Below are 11,159 nucleotides of genomic sequence, written 5' to 3'. Positions count from 1 at the left end.
ACATCTTAATGGAAGATACAAAGGAAAAAGAGAAGTTGAAAAATTAAAAATGTGTAAAGGTGTCAAAGCTTCATAGTTGTGCATAGACCTCTGTGTCCTCAGTCAGGATTTTACTATTAGTCATCATTTTCTTTTTTGGATCTCTTGGGGCCAAGCCAAGCAGTTTTCTCTGTGGTTGGTTCTCCTGGTTGGCAAAAACAAGAGTCTCTGTAAAGGTATTTTTGGTCTTACCAAACCATGGATTTAGTAATTTTACTGTCATACAATGCATTAAACCTCACTGTATTGTTTTACAAAAATAAGAGAAAGACAAGGAAAGGAAAGGAGACGAGAGGGAAGGGAAGGGAAGAGGAGACAGAATTCTGGAGATAGGACAGTCCCAGGTCTCATTAAATCAGCAGCTCAACAACATTATTGACACCCAACTAACTTCAATATTTCCCCTCATCCATCTTTAGGATGTTGCTTTTCCTTTGAAAGCAGTGGTTTTCAAACTTTAACCTGTTTCAGAATCACCTAGAGAGCTTGTTACAGTACAGGGCTTCTCCTTTAGTAGCTCTGGGTTGGAGTGGGTCAAGATTTTGCTTTTCTAACTTGTTTCCAGGTAACGTTGATGCTGCTGGGTGCATCATAATTTAAGAAATAATCTTACTGACTCCCCTCATGGCCCCCTAAATGGGTGGAAACTTTTCAGGAATTTAATACAGATTTCAGCATCCTCAGACAGAAAATAAAATACCCCTATCTAGTGTCTCATTTTAGAAACTTTTTATTTTCATAAGCCAGCGAGTTGCCTTTCTCTCTCTTTTTATTATTGAGAATTTTGCTATATGTCCACAATTAAAGCAAGGTCTCTGTAGGATGATTTAGTTTATCCGTGTTTGTTTAGATCCATCAAAATTGACCATCTGGGTTCTCCTGAAGACCTTGATCACCTGCAGGACAGTAAAAAATAATTTGTTTTATAAGCAACAAAATGGGCAGAATGATTATGAATAGGAAATTAACAGAGCCTTAAACAATAACAGAAATTGCCATAAATTTTTGTCTCTCTTTTTTACATAAATTAAGCTACAAAAGATTTATTGTTTTTTCTAAAAAAAGAATTTATTTTATTGTTCAGTTCTATTATTTTCCCTTTTGTCATATTTCATTAGTAATAATTTAATTTCCCAATTCTGTGGTTTATTTTTTAGTGTCAATTTATTAAATATTTAATTTATTTAATCTGATTTTTATAATAATTGTATGCAGTAATAATTATTTGTCTAAATACATTCTTGCTTGATTCCCATAGGTTTACTTAATTGCTCTGCTTTTCATTATTTTCTGGTTTATTTGCAATCATTTTATTTTGCAATTACGTACTAGAGAATATTTAATATTATCTAGTATTCTGTGGTTATTTTGGAGAATGTTTCTTAATTTTTAAAAGTATAAATCTCTCCCCAAGGGGGGCCAGTGTGCAATGGCTGCAAACAGCAGCCTCCTTGGTAGTGTATGCAGCCTGTTACCTGCATGGGTTGCCCCAAGGGACCTTAGAGACAGCCCTTTCCAGTGGACATTCATGACTGGCATGCTGTTCCTAATCTAGGCTCCAGACAGGTATGCCCGGTGCCTTTGGAAAGCCCCAGGACACAGTGGCCAGGGTCCACATTGGCCAAGTCATAATGGCCATAAGCACTAAGCTGCAGAACAAGGAGCATGTGATTGAGGCCCTCTGCAGGGCCAAGTTCAAGTTCCCTGGCTGTCAGAATACCCACATCTCCAGGAAGCGGGGTTTTACTAAGTTTAATGCAGATGAATTTGAAAACATGATGGCAGAAAAGTAGTTCATCTTGGAAGGCTGTGGGGTCAACTACATCCTTAATTGTGGCCCTTTGGACAAATGACGGGCCATGCACTTATGAGAGCCTTGGTGCTGTCCCCTCCTTACTCATGCCCACCAATAAATCCTACTTTCCTGTGGAAAAAAAAAAAAAAATATATATATATATATCTCCTTTGATCATGTTTCTATTCTTGATTTTTAAGTTTCATCAAATTATAACATACAATATCTACCCTTTTGGAACTAAATAATAGAATCTTTGTAATAAAGTATATGATAGGTTTTTGTAAGGGAAGTATGGGTAAAAGAAAAATGTGCATAATCTATAGAGATGAAAATTGCATACATGTAACATTTGTACACACAAACATTTAAGCTTTTGATGATGCATTATTTAAATCTTTTATGTTATTGCAATATATTTGGTTTTCTGTATAACTGGCTTCTTACATTCTCAAAAGGGTATATTAAATCATCCACTAAACTTGTGCTTTTGTTAAGTTGCCCTGCATTTCCAATTAGTTTTTATTTATTTGGCTTTTTGTCATTTGTTTATAAGTGGCTGGTATCTTCATGGATTTTAAATTTAATAAGTACATGTTCCTCTTTCTCCTATAGAATGCTTTTGACCCTTAGCTCCAATTTGATATTTATTTGATATGTATGATTTTTTTCATTTTCACTTGCTTGGCACGTATTTGTTTAAGCCTTAGTTTTCATTTTTAGGCTAGTTTGTTATGAAATATCTACCTTATTGACTTTTTTTAATATACAGTCAGCCCTCCACATCGACATCAGATCGAATTCACGGATGTGGAACTTGGAAAGACCAAGCACTGCTTGTACTACTCTGTTTTATATAAGGAACTTAACTGAGCATCCATGGATTTTGGTATCACCGAGGGAGGGGCCATGTCCTGGAACCAATAGCCTGAGGATAATGAAGAGTAACTGTAGGAATCTCATGGGCTGACACCCAATCTGACAACATCTGTATTTTGATAAGGGAGTCAGCCAATCCACATGTAGTGTAATAACTGACATTTGACTGTATTCCTGTCATTGGTACCTATTATCTGATTATGTTTCTGCTCATTTATTTTTCACCTTTCCTAGTTCTTAAATTCAATTCTGCTTTTCAATTTTGCCTGATCCTTCCCTTTCTTATCAATAATAAGTAGAGCCATATTTCTTTAGTCTTTCAAATTATGCTCTCACCCAGATGATTTATTCACAAACAGCTTTTCCATCAGAGTGAAACGTTTTGAATACCTTCGCTTTGCTACTTCATTCTTCTACAACATGAAAGCTTAATTTAGAATTATTTTACTTGCCTGATTTTACCTCTGATTATATTGCCAAAATATAAAATGCCTTAGTTCTGGGTTATTATATATTTTTCCTTACACACTTTATCTTCTGCCTCAATAATTATTACTTAATTACTTATTTTTACCTATAGTTATGATATTACCATCTGAATTTAAGCATAGAGAGTGTAAGGTTTTTCACCAGCCACTGTTTGCCTAATGTATCTTTAATATCTTTAAATATCTGTACGGATGCAATTGATATTTGGTTAGAGTACCTATAGGAGTGAATATTTTCTGAGTTCTCACATGTCTAAATATGTAATATTTGATGTTGACAGTAAAGAGACATATTGGTTGGATAGAGGACTCCGACTTTCTGTCATATTCTTTCAGTCTATAGATGTTCTTCCAATGTCCTTATCTTCTAGTATAGCAGATAACATAACTGTAAGTAGGATTTATTTGGGTCTGAAGGTCAGTAAAATATCCATGTATCCTGAGAATGTAGAAATATCACTGTTGTGTCTTAGAATAAGTCTTTAAAATTAATTTTTCTAGGAATTTTTTTAAATAAAGATTTTCTTCAATTTAGGGAAATTCTCTTATGTTCAATACCATCTCTGCAATATTTTTCTGTTATATAATTTCTTTTATTTGCATATGAGATTTCCTTTACCAGTTCTACATGCCTGTTATTTTCCCTCATGAATTTCATTTCCATATATATTACAGAGAGAAAAGTCACAATTTATATTTATATATTATTTGATCCTCCTCAATAATATTTCTATTCATAATAGTAAAAATCCCATTTTTAGTTAATCTACAAATTTAAAATTTGAAAACCTTGGGATTTCTTTTGTTTCAGAAAATCATTGTGCCTATTTGTGGGCTTTCTCATTACTATTATTTTTGTTAACTTTTTCACAATGAAATCCTGTCTTTTTCATTTAATGTACTTCAAGGAGAGACTTTTGTTCTGAATGTCTACCCTGAACATCCATCTTCACTGTTCATGCTAACACATCCTTTACTGAGCTGTAATTATTTTCTCTTCTTGATCATGATTTTGAGTTCAATAAGCCCTAATGTATTCTTTCAGGATTCCTTTCTCACTGGTGAATGAATGACTAGAAGATGTGGAGGATTCTTCTCTAGGGAGCAGGTAGAGGAAAAAGCTGGTAGAGATTTATTCCATTGTGAATGCACATGGAGGAATTTCATATCTCAAGTCTTCCTGGTATGTGTCAAAGGTCCTCCTCCAAGGGCTTCACTGGTGGCGCAGTGGTTGAGAATCCGCCTGCCGATGCAGGGGACATGGATTCGTGCCCCGGTCCGGGAAGATCCCACATGCCGCGGAATGGCTGGGCCCGTGAGCCATGGCCGCTGAGCCTGCGCATCCGGAGCCTGTGCTCCGCAATAGGAAAGGCCACGAGAGTGAGAGGCCTGCGTACCAAAAAAAAAAAAAAAAAAAAAAAAATCCTCCTCCAAGCAGTAAGCCTAGTGACAACACACAAGAGCTGTTTACCAATAAATCAAATGGAGTCAGCAGGTTCTAGTAGGTCCTCCCAAGATAACACCCAGCCAATGTAGGCATAGCCCCTTTCTGATGGAATTTACTGGAATCTGCATGCTGAGGCTTCAGGGAGTCTTGAGGTCCTCATTATTTGCCTGGGATCTGGAAGCAAAGCACAATCTCTCATCCACTGTAGACCCTATTCTTATATTCCATACAAAGAAGAAGAAGGTACCATGTCTATTTTTTCGTATAGCGGTACAGGGAGAAATGCTGAGGTCAGATGAATGATGTGCGTTCTGCCTAATTTCACCACCCTATAAAAGAATTTGGGAAGAAGAATGGATACAGATGGCAACAAATAATAATGTTTTATATGCCCAGGCATTGCTGTGAGTTTTTTTTTGTGTGTGTGTGATACGTGGGCCTCTCACTGTTGTGGCCTCTCCCGTTGCGGAGCACAGGCTCTGGATGCGCAGGCTCAGCGGCCATGGCTCACGGGCCCAGCCGCTCCGCGGCATGTGGGATCTTCCCGGACCGGGGCACGAACCCGTGTCCCCTGCATCAGCAGGCGGATTCTCAACCACTGCACCACCAGGGAAGCCCTGCTGTGAGTTTTTAAAATATATTTCTTATTTAGTTCTTATAACAACCTTGTATAATAGATCCATTTTATATGTTAGCAAATTGAGGCATTGAGGCATTACACAACTTGGCCAATGTTATGCTGCTGGTAGAGTAAAGGAAATGAGATTAAACCAAAGAGTTATAAATCATAATCAGAACCATCATGCTATATTATTTATTTCACTAGTTTCTTATCGGTTTATTTCAATCTGAACACAACATGCACAAAATGTAAACCTGCCATTTGTTTGTCTATTTTGCACATACTTCATCATAGGGAAAGAAAAGACTTTTGTTAGGACCTGGGAATATAAACAAGATGGCTCAAACATTTAAGAGGTTATAATCTAATGGGCTTTATAGAAAATAAAATTAATTTTTAAACATTGATCCCAGTATTGATATACATAAGTGTGTGTGTAGAGGGAGAGAGAAAATGAGAGGGAGAGTTTTATAAATTGACATAAAGCATTTCCAAAACGTTTACAAAGCACATTACACATTAACTATGATCTACCTAAAGGATGCCAACAAATAGTTAAAAATGAAATGGATCATAGTAGTAGTGACTCGTTTACATATTATAAATGTTACTTTAGTGCATGGTTTCTCAACCTAGGTACTACTGGTGTTTTGGGCTGAAAAGTGCTCTTGTGGGAGGGGCTGTACTGTGCACTGTAGAGTATTTATCACTAACTCTATCCTCTACCCAGTATATGCTAGTAGCACCCACTCCACAGCTGTGACAACCAAAAATGTCTCCAGACCTTGACAGATATCCCTTGGGGGAGAAATTGCCCTTCGTTAAGAACCATTGCTCAGGGCAGCATACCATCCTTAACTTCTCCCACATGGAAGGGGTTTCAACATCTGCAAAACAGCTCAAATATATTGTTGTGTGTATTGTTAATGGGGAAAAAGGACCTTGCCCCAAGGCTGCTCTTAACTGTTTCTCCCTGGTCTCACATCCCCTCCCTTCCCTAATTAACAACTGCTTGAATCTGCCCATTGGAACCCAGGGAAGATCATGGAGGATGAATGAAGGCTGTTTCCTATAATCAAAGAAATGGGGGACACAGAAAGTCTTTGTGCCTAGGCGCCCCACAGGGCCCTGTGCAGTATTAACCTCCCCTTTTCTTTGATATTCCTCAATCTTGAGGAGAACAGATGTTGGACAAGAAAAGGGAACCATCGTTTTGGATAGAGATGTTAATCATAAACTCGGGAGAGGAACTCAGTTTTAGGGGGACTTGGTTTTTAGGGAACAGGGTCTACTCAACCATAAAGAGTAACATTTTCCTAGCATCAATAAGACAACTCCTTAAAAGATAACAATCCTTCTTGATATTGTAAGCGGTCACATGACCCACCACTATCATGCTTAGATCTGGATTATGTAAACTGTCAATAATATGTCATTTGATGTACAACCCTCTACCTCAAAAAACTTATATAACTGTGCCTTGACTTCTAATGGGCTAAACAGTTCTCAGAGCTTTCTGAGATGCTCTTCCTGGCTTACAATCCTCAAATTTGGCTCAAATAAAATTTTCCAAATTTATTCTTAAAAAAGAAAAATAGAACCATTGCTCGGGTGTTCTTCTTCAGGGATAACATTATTTATACTAACAAGAAAGAAGCTTTTACATTTAAAGATTTAGTGGTGAAAACAGCAATTTAAAATTTTAAAGAATCCAGTTGTTAACCTGCCAATGCCAATTCTTATCTCAGACAGGTTTAATGATCATCTCTTGTGGAAACAGCATTTCTAAATGAATTTAATTCATGGTCTCTACAGGATCTTTCACAAGGCTCTCTGTCTCAAGCTGTATCAGTCATGTCTGTTTAGTTTCTTGAAATAATATCTGTAATTCATTAGGTGGGTAATTGCATTCACCTTAGAGCTGGTATTTCCTCCAGCTGGGACAGAGATGTCTAAGTTCCCATAACTCTTTGGGCTTCCAACTATAGTTTGACAAACTATCCAGACAAGTTGTCCTAAAGGAATCTTACTCATAAGTCACTGGGTCTGAGAGCAGAACATATACTAAAATGGAGGCAAGAGAAAACAAAGACTAAGGTTTATGCTCCAGTCTTTGTCTAAACTCTGACTTAACATTGGTGCTTTTCTCTGTTAAATATTAACTTGCATCCTTTATTCAACTCCATAAGCTTGGCATGTAGCCATTTCAGTTTGTTCACTCCTGACAAATACACTTTCATATCAAAAAAGGCATCAGTAGACTGGTCACAGTTTTAGCACAAATATGTGGACTTTGTGCTACCAGAGCTTTGCATGCATTAATTCAGATAGTGCTTAGAATAATACCTGGCATTTAATAAGGCATATGATTGAAACCACCCCATTATTAAATCTCTGAACTTCTTAACTCTATGTTAATTCTTAGGCTTTTATAATAAGTTAGCCATTCATCAATGTTGTACAGTGTAACCACATGTAGTTTTGTGAGTTATTAGAGGGGCCAAACATATAGACAAGTAACTCTCATTCAGGATGGGGGCTCTCTCCTGCTTGATACATTATGACAGTTCTCTCTAGCAGTCAAACCTACCCTTGAAGGACAATTTTGTTTATTGTTTTATATGTGATACCCAAGCTTGCCCCTTAGTGTTTACCTACACTTCATTTAAGGAAAAGTAGTCTGATGTTGTATCAGGGATTCTGATATTACTCAAACCCCAAATAAAATATTTAAAATAAAAATAATACCTATACCATTGTAATATTCCACCAATTCTTCTTTTTCAATGAGAGAAGTTACTGTTCTCTCTAATATACCAACTTGCATCTTTTGCAACAGCCCATTTATTACAGTTTTCTTGGGCAATAAATTCCCTTCAAAATCTTTGTATCTAATGCTAGACACAGAAAATTTCAAGCTGTGAGATCCAATTGTCACATCCTTAAAATCAGTTCCAGGTCTAAAGCAAGAAAAATCAAGCATGTATAATCTTCTATTTTTGGAAAAATGAAACACAACATTTTTAGATGGGAAAAAACAAAAAGCAAGTTTCTTGTCAGCTATAACCACTTAGTGCCCAAAGTAATATATGTACATTTACAATTAGCTCTGTGTTTTATATATATATATGTAATATATATGATATATATGATTATTTTATAATATTGTAATTATATATGTATTATATATATGATTATTTTATAATATTGTAACTATAAGAGGATCTTTTAAAAATTATTTGACGAGGAATTTAGAATTACAAACTGTTGGTAGGTGGAATTGATTTCATTCATGCCCAATTAACGCATCAGTGCTCCTGATGAAGCTAAATATTATCAGCTGCCCTTGGATCTACAGTTTCAGTTCTGGGTCCATTGCTTATTAGTGTATTATTTTGGCCAAATTGTTTATTTTCTCTAAGCTTTAGTTACCCCATTGTATTAGGGTTCTCCAGGGAAACAGGACCAATAGGCTATATATAGATTTATATAGAAAGATGTTTATTGTAAGAGACTAGTTCACACAATTATGGAGACTGAGAAGTCCCATGATTTGTCTACAAGCTGGAGGGCCAAGGAAGCTGGTGGTGTAGTTCTAGTCCAAACCTGAAGGCCTGAGAAACAGGGGAGCCAATAGTAAGTCCCAGTCTGAGTCCAAAATTGCACCAGTGTCTGAAGTCAGGAGAATATGAGTGTCCCAGTGCAAGCAAGAGAACAAATTCATCCTTCCTCTGCCTTTTTGTTCTACTTATGTCCTCAGTGAATTGGATGATGCCCACCTGCATGATGAGAGTGGTCTTCTTTCCTCAGTCTACCAATTCAAAAGCTAATCTCTTCCAGAAACACCCTCACAGACACACCCACAAATATTTTCCCTGCTCTCTAGATATCCCAAAGCCCAGTCAAGTTGACAGCAAAATTAACCATCATGCCCATCCATAAGATAAGAATTATATTTGAAATCTTACATTTGTTGTGAAGATTAAATGAGATAATGCACGCTAGCAAGTTCACAGAATGTTTGACAAAACACAAAGTGTGTAATGTATTAGCTGCTAACAGCATTTCAATATATCTCATCATTCAAACATAAGATGGGTAGAGATTACTCTTGAGGGCAAATGTATAAGACCTTGGTAATGATCATGCCACCTCACACTGCCCACACGCCAGTCCCAAGATGGATTACAAGACAGATTTATGTACCATTTAAAAATAAATGTACTCTAGTTAGTACAGTTATTTAGGAGATGGGATAGCCTAGGCACTACATTGTTCTTAATTTAGGACTGGATCTCAAGTTGTCAAATAATGTTGCTGGCATTGCATATAACTGACTCTAGAAGCAAATACAGCCCAACTACCTGCACTTTAGGGGTAATGGCTCTCTGTGTGTGAATTCAAAAAATCACTTCTCTAGTGCTGTAAACTTTGAGCACAGCCCCCCACCCCCCACCAGGAAGTTTTACAATCAAATATTCCAGACTAAATGTAGTTAGAGGGAAGAAACTCCCTCAAGTAATCAACTCTGTAATGGTATAGGGAGAAACAGTTGTGCCCCTTTCAATATCCACACATTGCAGTCCTGGCCCACAGATGACTATCTGACCATACATAAGATTTGGGGGAAATACTTCTTTTAATCTTATTTATCCCTCCCCAGTATGGGGGGCTGCTGTTATTGATGAAAGCCTGACTGAGTTCCCTTTCACTAGTGTGCAAGAATCCTATTAATACATGAAACGTCAATGAAGCTAATACATATCAGATCCTTTTACTGACTTTAAGTTCTTTACTTCTATATGGCAAAGCATACCTAGCCTGGCCTATTTTGCCATATTTGGCTATGTTCCAAGTACATTCTTTTTCTTCTGAAGCAAGGTAAGTAATGTAGTCTTCTATGTAGCTGGTCAGCCTTGGAGTATGCCATCAGAGCTAGTTTTATCTCATAATATATAGGCACACCTGAGCAAATGAATCCAAATTTTATTTTAGAGTAAGAAGCAGGAGACATTACTTTAATATTAACTAAAAGCCATGCTTTCTAATCTAGCTTTTATTATACTATATCTTTCTACTGGGAAATCAAAATCTTGCACATTTTTGACACAATGTTTTCCTTTAAACTATTTTCTTTGGTTACATGTCCTGTATTGGAAGGAGACCAAAGGAAGGGAGAGTTAAGTGGTACCTCAAACCTGTTACTGCCTGGATAATACTCTAAGATCTGCATTAATGGAAGTGATCATAGAGTTTGCTCTGAGAAAGAGCAGGAAGAGGCAGGCAGTCAGAGCCTCAACTCCAGAAACAGCCATGGTTTTAGCAGGCTGTGTTAGCAATAAAGTTCACTAACAAGCCACAAGATACAAACAACACTTAATTTCCGGAAGTCATAGGTTACAGAATTGGCTTTCAAGAGTACACCCAGATTCAGATCATCCTGGCAGGTATAGTACTTTATGGGCAAGTTAAAGAAATCTTTGAGTTTATCAGAAAAATTAATAGGAAAGAACTTATGTAAACTACTAGAATTCTTACTAGTAAAATAAGATGTAGTCATTTAGAGATTTTTTTCTCAAATGACCCTACTCTGTGTTTGTGATTTATTTTCCCTAAGGATATTACAATAAAAATTAGAACACAAGAGTTACAATAGAACATTTTCCTAAAGATTATTTTATTCACCATTTGATACACCTAACTTTGTGAATGACAAGAGGAGAGGTAATATTCTGTTAATATAAAGGCTATTTATTTAATAAGTGACTCATCTAGAAGAACCATATCCTACAGTTTCCCTTTTCCTTATACTGTGTTGACAATGAATGATTCCAAGTGGCTTTTTAATTCTTACATTTAAAATTCTGGAGGTCTGCATATATTTATAGC

General features: G+C 36.6%; 1 pseudogene; it reads left to right on the top strand.

The window, feature by feature from the left end:
* Positions 1 to 1,396: 1,396 nt before the first annotated feature.
* LOC131759027 (small nucleolar RNA SNORA70) lies at positions 1,397 to 1,550 on the top strand (annotated as a pseudogene).
* The last annotated feature ends 9,609 nt before the right edge of the window (positions 1,551 to 11,159 follow it).

This window comes from Kogia breviceps, chromosome 6 (assembly GCF_026419965.1).
Source record: "Kogia breviceps isolate mKogBre1 chromosome 6, mKogBre1 haplotype 1, whole genome shotgun sequence".
Lineage (NCBI taxonomy): Eukaryota > Metazoa > Chordata > Mammalia > Artiodactyla > Physeteridae > Kogia > Kogia breviceps.
The sequence above is the reverse complement of the archived record's forward strand: the minus strand, read 5'-3'. Positions and strand labels throughout refer to the sequence as shown.